This window comes from Podarcis pityusensis, assembly GCF_964106645.2.
Source record: "Podarcis pityusensis genome assembly, chromosome: 7".
NCBI lineage: Eukaryota > Metazoa > Chordata > Lepidosauria > Squamata > Lacertidae > Podarcis > Podarcis pityusensis.
The window spans coordinates 28,070,243-28,083,730 of NC_138031.1; positions in this window are offsets into that span (position 1 = coordinate 28,070,243).

A 13,488-nucleotide genomic window follows, 5' to 3' on the forward strand; every position below is an offset into this window, starting at 1 on the left:
TGCTTGTTTGATTGTTTTGCAGAGATAAACACATATTCAGAAAGTTTTACTGACTTAGAGCTCTAGAGAGTTTACTCCCCATGAACCATTCTAAATTGGCATATTGGTGGACTAATGGATTAACGGTCCACAGGAACTAATCTTAAATCCCTAGAGCTCCAAGTCAGTAAAGCTTTTTGAGGATGTGCTGAAACCCACCTGTATTTAATAAATCTTCACTGACTACAGAAAGCTGCAAATCTGGGGCTTATTGGGCATGCATCTCAGTCGTATATATGTTGACTTGTAATAAAGTTCTGCTGCATTTGATGCAGCTTGCTCCTAAGTAAGTGTACAGAGCACTGCAGCCTAAGGCTCTGTAGAAATGTATATTTTATTACAGTGATTCCCTCTTTACTGGCACATTGGCTCAAGTTCTAATCTATTTTGGTGGCTAGATAATCAGATAAATGTAATGAAGGAGATGAAGAACATTGCTGCAGGTGGGAGAGCCTTGCTTCTGGCGAAAAATAACAATGCTTTCTCATTTAAAAGGATTTTAAAACCTACTTTGAAGTTTCAACTCAGTACTACTTTGGCTGATTCTGACATTACATTTTGTCATGACAGAAAGCATTACCTCAAGATGTAAAATCTACAAGGATACTGGGGGAAAGATCACAAATAGGAAACTAAATTCTTGCCTGCACATGAATTTAAGTACCTATATTGTCATGATATGGCTACACAGCAGCAATCAGGTAGTTTTTGAATGGATGCAGTAACAAATGCTGCAATGGGCCTTTCAGCTACCAAAGCACCTTCATTAATTAAGGCTGTCTTGAAATCAAAACCTCTCTGACCACTGCATACATATGCATTTTAAGGGGATGTGTTTAACCTGGCTCCTACTTCAACTGGAGACTGCTCTGTTTGCAGACATCTCCATTAATATTTTCTAGAATGCCGAAACTTGAGTGTAATGTTTTTGCACCAAATAAAAACGCAGAACAAGGATCTCCTTTTAGCATGGATGCTACTGAAAGTTGTTTCAGTTCTTCCATCAACACTGGAAGTGGCCAACACATTCAGTCAATATGTATATTAAAAAAAGGTTCACTTTCCCTCCCCTTTCCTATGAGTGCTGGCAGCAAGAGAGTCTAACGAATCTATTGTCAGTAAACATAGTTTATTTCAGATCATGGAATGTGAACTGAAAAGTCATTCATGCATGTGAATGCACCACTGTTCAAGGAAGTGTTTCCTCCCATCTTGCATTCCAAAGCATGATTCATGAACTGACGCTTCTGTTAATCAAATAAAGTGTGCTACTAGCTCTGATTCTCTCTCACCCAACTTTCTGCCATAACTTCATAACAGTTAGTTTTGCTACCATAGAAATATTCATAAGATAACATGAAGATTTCCTTTTCTTCTTACTAGCTTGTTTGACTGACTCTGTAGTTCAAGGGTAGACATATTCTGGTCTGCCAAGGGCCACATTTCCTACAGGGTAATCTGTTGGGGGGGCATATGCTGGCAGTAGGCTGGTTCAAAGCCAAAAGGGGAGGATTTTTTATTATATTAAGAAGTATAAAAAGTATAAAGAAATAAATATCAAATCCATGGAGAGGTCCAACAGAATATACAGGCGTATACTTCCTTGATCCACCACAATTGACCTTGCCTATTGTCTCCAAGGGACGCAGGTGGTGTTGTGGTCTAAACCACTGAGCCTAGGCCTTGCCGATTGGAAGGTTGGTGGTTTGAATCCCCTCGACAGGGTGAGCTCCCGTTGCTCAGTCCCAGCTCCTGCCAACCTAGCAGTTCGGAAGCACATCAAAGTGCAAGTAGATAAATAGGTACCGCTCCAGTGGAAAGGTAAATGGCGTATCCGTGCGCTGCTCTGGTTTCGCCAGAACAAGCTTAGTCATGCTGGCCACATGACCCGGAAAAACTGTCTGTGGACAAACGTCAGCAGCCTCAGTCAGTAAAGCGAGATGAGCGTCGCAACCCCCAAGTCGTCCGCGACTGGACTTAACTGTCAGGGGTCCTTTACCTTTACCTTTTTATTGTTGTCTCCAAATAAGAAAAGGATGTTAATAATTGGATGAACCTGCTCAAGAAAAACATTCAAGGAATTTTCAGAAGAGGACATTTCAGTAAAACTAGTAAAATCTCTTTGCACATTCCCAATTTTGAAAGACAGCTATTGAGACTCCCAAAAGCGCAGCAGCATTGAGGTCTGTAATGGCTGCCATCCCTCTTGTGCATTACATTAGAGAGAGGAACCATGTGGAATGTGATAGTGTTGGACTTGAACACCATCTCCCATCAGCCCCAGTCCACATGGCTGATGGCCAAGGATGATGGGAGCTGTAGTTGTACAACACCTAGAAGGCCATAGGTTCCTAGCCTTGCATTGCAGGTTGGGCCCAAAATATTGAACCACTCCTGTTTGGATTCATGTCCGCCTAAGTAAAGGGTTGAAAAGAAACCATTCTCTTTGCTGTTGCTGCTGTCTGGACAAGCCATGATGCTCTACAGCTTTGAAATGTTTATTCCTCTTGGCACTCATTTAAACACAAATTGTCTATTGGACATCAACTAAAATTGCTGCCTTTGACAGTATTTTAGGAACATTTATACTGAATATACTTGGCAATTAAAAATAGGGGGGAGATGTTTCCAATGAACTGTAGCAGTTAAGAAAATCATGGCTCTGGATATATTCTCCTTTCCATCACACATGCTGGGCTCATAGAATGTTCCATGTGACTGTCTAATCCAAAGCTCAAAACACTCCACTGGTGAAAGCCCCATTTATTACCTCTTACAGTATTTGCTTGTGTGTGTGTGTGTGTGAGAGAGAGAGAGAGAGAGAGAGAGAACATCCTTGCACGTGCACCAATTTGCCATTTCCGTTGCCATTTCTTTTGGTTTGTTGCTTTACTTTCCTTCAGTTTCAGACTTCAGAAGCTGAGGTGGGGGATCTGAGATAATTCGAAATAAAGAGGAAGGAAACCAGTGGGTTTTTTTCCCAGGGGTCACTCAAGGGTATGCAGTACCGACACCCCTTTTTATTGTTAAAAAGTGTGGCACTGACTGTAACAACTTCATGGTGAGTACTGGTACCTCTTATTCTAGGGGGGAAAGCACTGAAGGAAACACACAAGTGGATTCATGGACCGGTCATATTAACTGACTCTTCCAAATTGTACTGCCAAACATACTAGAATGTAAATGGGCTTGTAGGTACTTCCAGTGCACGAAAGCCAGAGAACAAATCCATGCGAGGACACAAAGATGAAGGACGTGGGACTTTGGGAATCAGAGAGGGAATAGAGATCTCCTTCCTTTATCAGACCACCTGCTAGTAAACCATAAAATCCTGTCAGTCAATCTACATTTCATAAAGGTAAAGGTACCCCTGACTGTTGGGTCCAGTCGTGGACTGCTCTGGGGTTGTGTGCTCATCTCGCTCTATAGGCCGAGGGAGCCGGCGTGCAGCTTCTGGGTCATGTGGCCACCATGACTAAGCCGCTTCTGGCAAACCAGAGCAGCGCACGGAAACGCCGTTTACCTTCCCGCCAGAGCGGTACCTATTTATCTACTTGCACTTTGACATGCTTTCGCGCTGCTAGGTGGGTAGGACTACATTTCATAGAGGGGCATAAATATGGTTTGCATTTTTATCACCAAGCAAAGACTTTGACATTCATACATGTATTTGGATGGCATTTTATAATATAAATGATACTGGACATTTCATTTCCAACTTCAATATTTTTTCTACAGAATTCAATGAAACTCTTGACAAGGCTGTAACATGTGCTATTTCAGAGATTTCCCCCCCTATTACTTTCAGCCTGAAATTTTGCACATTTACTCAGAGGTAAGCCCTACAGAGTTCAATAGGTCTTATGCTCAGGTAAATGTGTATAGGATTACACCCACCCTTAGACTAAAAGCACCTCAGTTTACAGTGGGTCAGTGGGGGGTGGGGAATAAATATTCCAAACAAATACCTCTCATCTGAGCAGTTGTCTATTATTGCTAGTCAATTTGGTGACGAAATCTGAAAAACTAGTATTCAGTGTTTATTACTGTTACTTCTCAGTGGGTAGGCATCTTGATCAACTCCAGTAGATGTCTCCAGTCTGTTGTCTTCCAGATATTTTGGAGTACCACTCACCTGTCTACACACTTTGCTTCATATCTCAAATTCTACAAGGATTAAAGACTTGCTTTCTTAGAGGAGGGGGAACCCATGGCATGACCCTTATTCCTCTCTCAGAGCTACACAGGGCCAACAAATCCCTCTTTCTGGGAACACCATAAGTGTTATAGTTCTGAGGGGAATAGGAATCCACTAACAACTCTCAACACCCTCAACAAACCACAGGTGCCAAGATTCTTTATGGTGACTGTGTAAAATGGTACAATACTGCTTAAAATGTATAGTGCAGATGGGGACAGATTCTGATACCATTATCTTCATAAGTTATGGTCTTTGTCACTCTGAGTACTTACAGAGGGAAGAACCCCAAACAGTCAGTTGGAACAAAATTCCAACTTTTCTTTTTGTTTTGCACATATGATCCAGATTCTTTGTCGACTACACACTAAGTAAGTGTGTTGTGAGGGGGATGTATCTTTGTTTTGTTTTTCTTCCTCCAGAAGTTCCTATGGCCTCTATTGTAATCAATTTGAACGCAGGATTCCATCAAGTCATATGTAGTTCAGTTATTGATTCCTTCTAACAGGTGCAGAAAATAACCTTCAGATGCATGAAAATCAATTTGCACTAACCTTTCCTAAAATTGTGTTGCAAACCCTTCATTTCCAGAGAATTCATATATGTATTCCAAGTCCATCTTCCTAAATATCTCCTCAAATTGATTTGTTTATCCATTGCAGTGGCAGCAGCTGGTAGAACTTGGAAGCAGCAACTGTAATTAAGGGACAAGGCAGAGAGAGAGAGAGAGAGAGAGAGAGAACTTTGAAGGGAAAAATGACCCCATCCTTTCTTCAGCTGCTTATTATGAGAACATTTATGATATTTATACCCTGGCACGTGGGCCTAGTGCAACATAGTTTCTGTCAAACAGAATATCTGCTTTGTGTTATTATCCCAGATTTTGTTCCTAAGCTAGTGTTAATCAAAACTTAATTTGAAAGTTAAAGGAAATGTTACTTTCATTCATTTCTTAGGTGCTGGGAAAAGCCTGTACACTTCATAGTAGGATTCTGCTTTACATCTACCATCAATTTGTGTAAGTTTCCTAAAAGAAAAGGGGAAAAAGAACAATTTTGTAATAGAGCCTAAACCATTTTTCACAAGTGGAATAGTAATTATTGTGGTGTGTTAGCAATTTTTTTTATATTTTATTGTTTTATCTTTTTGTCAACCGCTTCAAGCTTCTTTCTTTTTTTTACAATCAAGCGGTGTATAAGTTTTATGAAGTAAATAAATATTGGTGCTAAACTTGATTGTGCTGCCACAATCAGCAAAAAAACAAACAAACCCAAACAACCTGGCTTTTGCTGTTAAAGAATGGCACGTATTGTCATTGGAAAGATACAGCATGTGAACATTCAACATAAATAGCTAAGCCAACTTCAGAACCATTCTGCTGCGAATCACGAACATAGAAGCAGGAAATACCTGCCATTAGTCCCAGTCTGTTGAGCCACTGAATAGCTACTGCATCCTAATTCAAAGGAAGTACCTTCCCACCCCCAGCCCCAAATGAGATGCGTTAGTAAATCTCTGTGTGCATAACTTTTGCTCTGCCAGGATGCTCAAGGTATGAAGTCACAATAATTGCAGATTAATGACAGAATGTTGGCCCCTTGCATGATGCCCCTGCTTTTCTTGCCAAGATTAGGATGAGGCATTAGCTGACACAGCACAAACTATTAACAGCAGCTGATACAGCACCAGTATGGATACAGCTCATGGTCTCTTTCATCCCACCCCCCTTTATTTCCTTGTCATTTTGGGACTGTAGCATAGCTGTGTATTGAGCATTGTTAATGACCTCAAGCAAAGTCCTCTCCCTCTAGAACCTCTGCAATACAGCTTCTGGAATTCTATATTTTGGATAACATTTCTCCACAGTTCAAATCCCTGGTTCTTTAGGAAATCTAAAACAATGTGTAATGCAAACAAGTGGCAGTGAGCAAAATTTGGATGAAAGGTCACCCTCTGCCAGCTTTTAAGTGCTTTTGCAAAGAGTACTGGGCTACATAGAGCTGTAGTAATGGCCTGTCTATCTGCAATTGGTAATATATTTAAGGCTGCAGTTCTGTATATACTTAGGCTGCAGTTTTATCCCCACTTACCATGAATTCAACAGAACTTCCTTCTGACTGGACATAGTTAGGATTGCCCTGTTACCCAGGAGCAAGCCTTATTAAACATAGTAGAACATACATTAGAATAAACATGTGTAGAACTGTGTGGTCAATATCTATAGATTTTTTAATTCTCTTATAGTTTAATTACTTTTAAAGTATAATATTTCAGACATTGTTAGCTTTCTGTGTTTTATCTGTGCTGTTTTAATTTGTGCAAGCCACCTTGAGTCACGGTCTAGGGAAAAGATGGGATATAATAAACATAATCATCATAATCCTACCCCAGGGGATACTTTACAGGCTTTAGGAAATGTCTCACTGTTGTAACTGGGGCAAGGAAGAACTGGGTGCTGCTTTTGGTAGGGCGCTATTACCCAGTACCAGGGAAGAGAAAGCAGCCATCACCAGTAACATCATTTGGACTTGTTCCTCCAGATTTCTATGATATTGAGGATAGAGGTCAGTGTGTATAAGATTGTAGTTTAAGCTCCCTGTATCTCTAACTCCCCCAAAGCCAATACATTTCCTCACAAGGTACCTTTATGCAGCATGTTAATTATATACAGATTGCATACGCAGCTCTTAAATTATTATGACTAGAATGAAATATTTTGCATTTTGACCTAGCCATTTTTATTTTCAATATCTTAATAAACTGTGCTTTCAAACAGCATGATGCTGATAATGCCAAGGTTGCAGGTTTGATTCCCAAATGGGACAGCTACTTATCCCTGCATTGCAGGGGATTAGACTAGATGATTCTCAAGGTTCTATGATTCACTGTGAAAATAACTGCATAAAAAAGTCAGCATGAAAATATGAGTGAAAGCCCCAGGAAAGGCACTTGCAACCCAAAGTATTGTTTTAGCTGTAGGTGAATCATTGGCAGGAGCAACTGCTGACTTAGCCATTTGGATTAAACAGTTTGCTTTCCATTCTTGCTAACTGCAAGAACATATATATATACTAGGTCTTTTTACGGGATGCAGACGTAATTATAGCACTTGCTAAACTTGCTGAGAATTGCATTTCCTAGGGTGCGTTTATGTATATTTTTGCTTGTCTCTGGGTATAATATTTACTTTGGATCTCTTCAAAAGGCAGTTTCACTCATCTGGCTGTGCACAGCTTTGGGAAAATGCTTGTGTAGAGAATCACTTCCTCTCTCAAACGTTATACTTTGAATTGCATTTGAGAATTGATTTCCAAGTTCCAACTTTGATCAAATGACTCCTGAGAGATCAGCAGGATTCATCTTCTCCGATTTCTTCATTTGTTCCACTGACACAATAATCATCAAGTGGCCTCTGTAGATCAGCACACCGCCTATGGAATGGATGATGTCAGGGACCTAGCAGAACAGAGAACCTGCTACTTCACTTGCAGGATTTGATCCTTGAACAAATGGCCTCAAGGCCTATTGTTTTTCTTTGATGGTGATGAGGTAGACAAAGCAAAAGTTACCCTTGGCAGCATACTATTTGAGCATCTTGTACTGAGGCAGGAAGATGGGATGTTGATGCTCAAATATCCTATGCATCTTCTTAGTCCAAATGTGCTCTGAGCTTTTCTTGTATGAAGTGGAGGAACAGGATTCCTTGGCAAATGAGAGACTGATGTGGCTAACCCCTCACCCGAAGACACACCCACTCAAAGTTTCACAAGTCACTATTTGCCTAACAATGGCTTAATACAGCAGTTCTCAACCTGTGGGTCCCCAGATGATGTTGGACTACAACTCCCATCATCCCTGAGCCCTGACCTTGCTAGCTAGGGGTGATGGGAGTTGTAGTTCAACAACATCTGGGGACCCACAGGTTGAGAAAGGCTGGCTTAATAAATACTGGATGTGAGACAGCTTAATTTCTCCTGTTTTGGGTGGTAGTGCAATCATTAAGAGGCTTTTAGAGCTCTACAATTTTAAATCCCCCCCCTTTAGTTGGTGTCAGCTCTGGGCCATAGATTGGGACCCAAGCTAGAAAGGACGTTAAATCTGAGATTGCATTTAACATGTCTGTTTCTTCTTCTTTGGAAAAATGGTTGTAGATGGCTCAGTTTATTTTTTAACTGCATTTATACAGCCACTTCATTTGGGGAATTATCCCAAGCGGCACACAAAATAACAATAGCACATTTAAAATACAGTATGCAACAGTGAAACTATAACTGATTAACAAAAAAAAAAATTAAAGCGCAAGTTAGAAAGTGGCATAACTCCTCCATCTGCTGACATGCCACTTAGCATGTCTGGACAAATCTTGACACTGCCTGGCTGGAACAAAGGCTTTAAGGTAGTCTTTGCCAACTAGCTGGGGCTGATGGAAGTTGTAGTTCAAAACATCTGGAGGGCACCAGGCTGGAGAAGGTCCAAACTGCACGGTAGGTGGGGTATGTGACTGCTTCTATATTTTCTTCTAGAATCATCATAAATATATGTACTTACAATGTGCTTGATGTTTCCCTGCCTCAGTTGTACATTGTCTGCCACACTGAGACTCTGTGTCTGATTCTATTTATGTCTTATATCTCTAACCTTTCCTTCATCCAAATTATTCCAAGAATAAAAGGTAAAGGGACCCCTGACCATTAGGTCCAGTCGTGACCGACTCTAGGGTTGCGGCGCTCATCTCGCTTTATTGGCTGAGGGAGCCGGCGTACAGCTTCCGGGTCATGTGGCCAGCATGACTAAGCTGCTTCTGGCAAACCAGAGCAGCGCACAGAAATGCCATTTACCTTCCTGTCAGAGCAGTACCTATTTATCTACTTGCACTTGACGTGCTTTTGAACTGCTAGGTTGGCAGGAGAAGGGACTGAGCAACGGGAGCTCACCTCAGTCACAGGGATTCGAACTGCCGACCTTCTGATTGGCAAGTCCTAGGCTCTGTGGTTTAACCCACAGCGCCACCCGTGTCCCTATTCCAAGAATGGGGTACAAGCATTGTTATATCCCATGGTATCATATGTTACTTGGGCACATTGGACTACAGCAGAGTCTCAGCAAATAAGCCAGGTTCAAGTGATTTTTACATGATTTTTTTTTTTTACATGACTGATTCAAATTCATAGGTGCAGCAAGAAGGAACTGCAGAACTTTTGTCCTTCAAATGTTAGGTGTCTCACGCCATCCAACTTCAGTTTTCACAGCAATTGATATAACTGTTTGAAGACTATGCATAATTGATCTAGGATAATAGGTAGCTTATCTGTATAAACATTGTTTAATGTTCTGGCCAATGAAAGTGCTCCTTTTGAAAACCAGCCTAAGAGAGAAAATGAAGCCAGTAGTGGAATTACATTAAGATTTCAAAATAGAAAACCCGCAGTCTCATTATGTAGTGTATCAGCTTAACAGATGAAATTGGGTAAAGTCTGACTACGTAGGCAAAAAAAAGTTATCATTAATGAACAAAAGGGTTGTGATAGTTAAAAAATAAAGCTAATCCTAGGTAATTTGTGAGATTTAAATTTCAAAATAGCCCAGAAGCCACTTTTCAGAGATTACTATCAAAGAGGGTTTGGAAATTCAGGAATAACACTATGATTTTAAGAAGACATGGAAGAAAAGATGATGCACATCAGCTGTCACAATCAGCAATGAGGTCATCATCCTCTTCTGACCCCTGGCACTGATTCAGCACAGGAGTGGTAGCTGGTTCCTCTCTCCTCTTCTGCCCCACCCAGAGTCCTAGAGTTATGTTGCTTTGGGACCTCAGGGGCCTTGGGGACTCTCTTTTCAATCTTTTCGGGGTCTGCAGAGCTGCCAAAAATGGCACAGTATGGAATGGTTTGGTCCTCCATCTGGATTCAAAATGCCATCCAATGGTATATACCAAAATCCGCTCTTTGCTCCCAGGAACCATAATGCCAAGTTGGGTGATGATATCTAAAGGGGCATCCAAAGTGTTGTACTTTAGAATGGTCTCACCAAGATGGGTGATGATATCACCAGGGAATTCCTATTCAGTGCAATTTGGAATGGTTTGCTCCACCATCTGGACTCAAAATCAAATGTAGACAAAAACCTGTTACTCATTCTTGGAAACCACCACACCAAATTAGGAATCAATATCTTCAGAGGCATGTGAAGCAGCTCAGTTTGGAACTGTTCAGTCCACCACCTGAATTCAAAATGGCATGCGATAGTATCCAAACATAGAACAAAACCTGTTCTTTGCTCCATGGAACCACCATGCCAAATTGGGTGACAATATCTTCAGAGGCATCCAAATGGGAGGGGTTTGGAACCATCATGCCTCACTAGGCAAAACCATGCCAAATTGGGCAACAATACTTTAAGAGGAATCCAAATTGGCACAGTTTGGAATGATTTTGCCTGCCATCTGGATTCAAATGTTCCGTAAGAAGTAATGCAGGTAGCTGTTTTGGAATTACTTGATTGCACTACTTCTTATTAAGCCATTTGGCAGAATATCCATCAACCTGTTCTTAAGTTCTAACTGTTCTGCAACAATTCCCTAATCTCCTTAGTACCATTACAAAACATGTCAGGCTGCAGACCTGAGTTAAGTCCATTTAACAGTAAATCTGAACCTTCTTTCCACATATCATTGAAAACATTGGTTCATACTTTAAATGGCTTACTCTGGTAAATAATGTGTGTGTGTGTGTGTGTGTGTGTGTGTGTGTGTTGTCAAGCTTTGAAGTGATCCAACAGTTGCTAAATATCAACAATAAAACCCAAATCTCAGAAGTGGTTGGTTAAGTTAGTTGCTCCATTGGAAGTCTCCACAAGTCGTGCCACACAGGAATGTTGTCAGAGTAGCAATGCATAAGAGTCCACCTCAAATCGGCCCTAGGGCAAAGTGAGCTATCATTCAATCCAATTGTCTTAGGTCACTCAGGGAGAAAATAACTCGGGAACCATTCAAGCAAAACTTAATCTATTGCTGCCAGGGTTTGCCAAGGCATTAGTAGTCCCCCCCCCCACCTCACCTTATCAATCGCACTGGAGATGTCTGCTGCTTCATCTAAGAAAATCTAACTTGTATGTGTTCATTGCCTAAGAGAAACAACTGTCTAACCTTACCTTCTATTAGGAAAAGTTTCTCATTTGTTTCTTGATGGCTTGGAAGGTCTAATGTCTGGTTTTTATTACAAAGGATTTGGGCTTGTTTCTATTATATTTTTTCTTTGTGTCAAAGGAATATATATATATTGACTTGTTGGACATGACATGAATCCTTTGACCAGTAGAAAACAGACAAAAAAAGAGGAAGCAATATATTTCTAGGCCACTATGAGAAAGATTTCATATGTAGGTTTTAAAAAATCAAAACACCACAAACTTAAATTAGTTATTTGTTAAAAACCACAGGATGCTTATGTAGATATATAGACATATTGCAGTAATATAAATAAATAGCTCAGATTTATATCTTCTTGAAACTTATTTGTCCCAAAACATATTAAACAATACCCAATACTCTAGAAATATATTTGTTTGGCCGTTATTTTTTCTTCTGTAAAATCTAAGTTTTAATAATGTCACAATATCCCACATTCTGAGACTGGGTGTGGGATGAATTTGTTCCCAAGCTTACAAATAAGCATTGTAAAAGCTTGGGAACTTGTATCAAAGAACAAAACCACTTCCTCTTGTCAGAGATGAGCTCTAGGGACCTTGGACCTAGCAGTTCCTGACTAGGAGGTTGACTGCAAAGAATCACGGCATAACCCTGAGTCAGATACTGGTAACTGGCAGAAATACCGCTGCTTAGTATTTTGTCCTTCCATTAAGTAAGAGTCCGTGAGACTCTCCAGATCACTTAAGGCTAAAGTAGTCTAGGAGATAAAGCTGTAGTGACCTCACAGGGATTCAAGTGAGCAACATGTTCCAACAGGGTTTGGAGCTTCTCCAGGTCTTTTGTGCTTTTCAACCCAGACTGTACTGACTGGGCCCCACCTCCATCTTTGAGAGTGGTGAGCATTAAGGGCCAGTGTCTTGGTCTGGAGCCAAGCTCCCCTTCTTGTTTCCATTCAATTCTTCTTGGTTGCATGCCTCTGCTGGTGATCCACCAAAGTGGAACATAGAGCCCCAGGAGAGAAGGTTGTGGTCTCTTGAAGATCCCTATTCAGAGTATGGATGAGAGTGGGATTTAGTCTGGTTCACATTAAAACTTGCGCTTCCCAAAACAATACATGAATGAAAATGCAGGTAACCCTTCAAAATCCACATTCCACTGAATTGTGCAATGCAGTTCTCCAACGAAAATAAACGTGTGCAAAATGTGTATAATGGGAAAATATGTTCAAAATGTATTATATCAGGGGAAATTGCTTGGAAACATTAAGCATAACTGTTCACAAAAAAAATGTATACTGGGAGAAACACACAGTAAAATATGGATGAATTGCAAGCTGTTTTGGAAATAAGGTGAACCAAAAATGGAAAACCAAGATAAAATAAAATTGGCAGAATTGTCCATCTATAATTCTTTAATTCAACAGGTTCTGGGCTATGACCAGCGTTAGGTCCTGTGTGCGGGTCGAGCTGTTATTGTGGTCTTTACTGCTGGTTCTCCAGATCTGGCTGGGCCCACACCATCTAGGTCCAAGCTGTCACACATGTTGGAAGGTCATGATGCCTAGGCAAGTCTCAGCATATATAGAAAGCTTGTATATTTCATTATGGTGAGAGAGGACTGAGAAAGACCCCTGTCTCAAACCCTAAGAAGCTGCAGCCAGCCAGTTATAAACAATACTAAGTTACATAGATGGACCAATGGTCTAACTAGGAATAAGGCAGTTTCCTATGCTCCTTCATCAAGAAATCTTCAATTTCATTTAAGGCCTTGTTTGGAATTGGGTGGGTTGTGTTATTCTTTTCAATTCCATTTAAATTATACTTGTCGTATTCACTTATTTTGAACTCAACACAGTGATGGCTATTATTATTATAATATAAAAATGTATTTTTTAATTATACTTCATTAGGAATGTTCACATTTTTGTCTTTTCCATACAAAATTGGTCAATGCAGCATCATATTAATTTGATTCCTTAAGTATTCTTCATTACCGTCCAATAAGTCTCCTGTCAATCCTTGGCAAGATGTATGCCCGACATTTGGAAAAGAAATTGAAGGACTGGATGACATCTAACAAGATCCTCGGGCCTGAACAAATA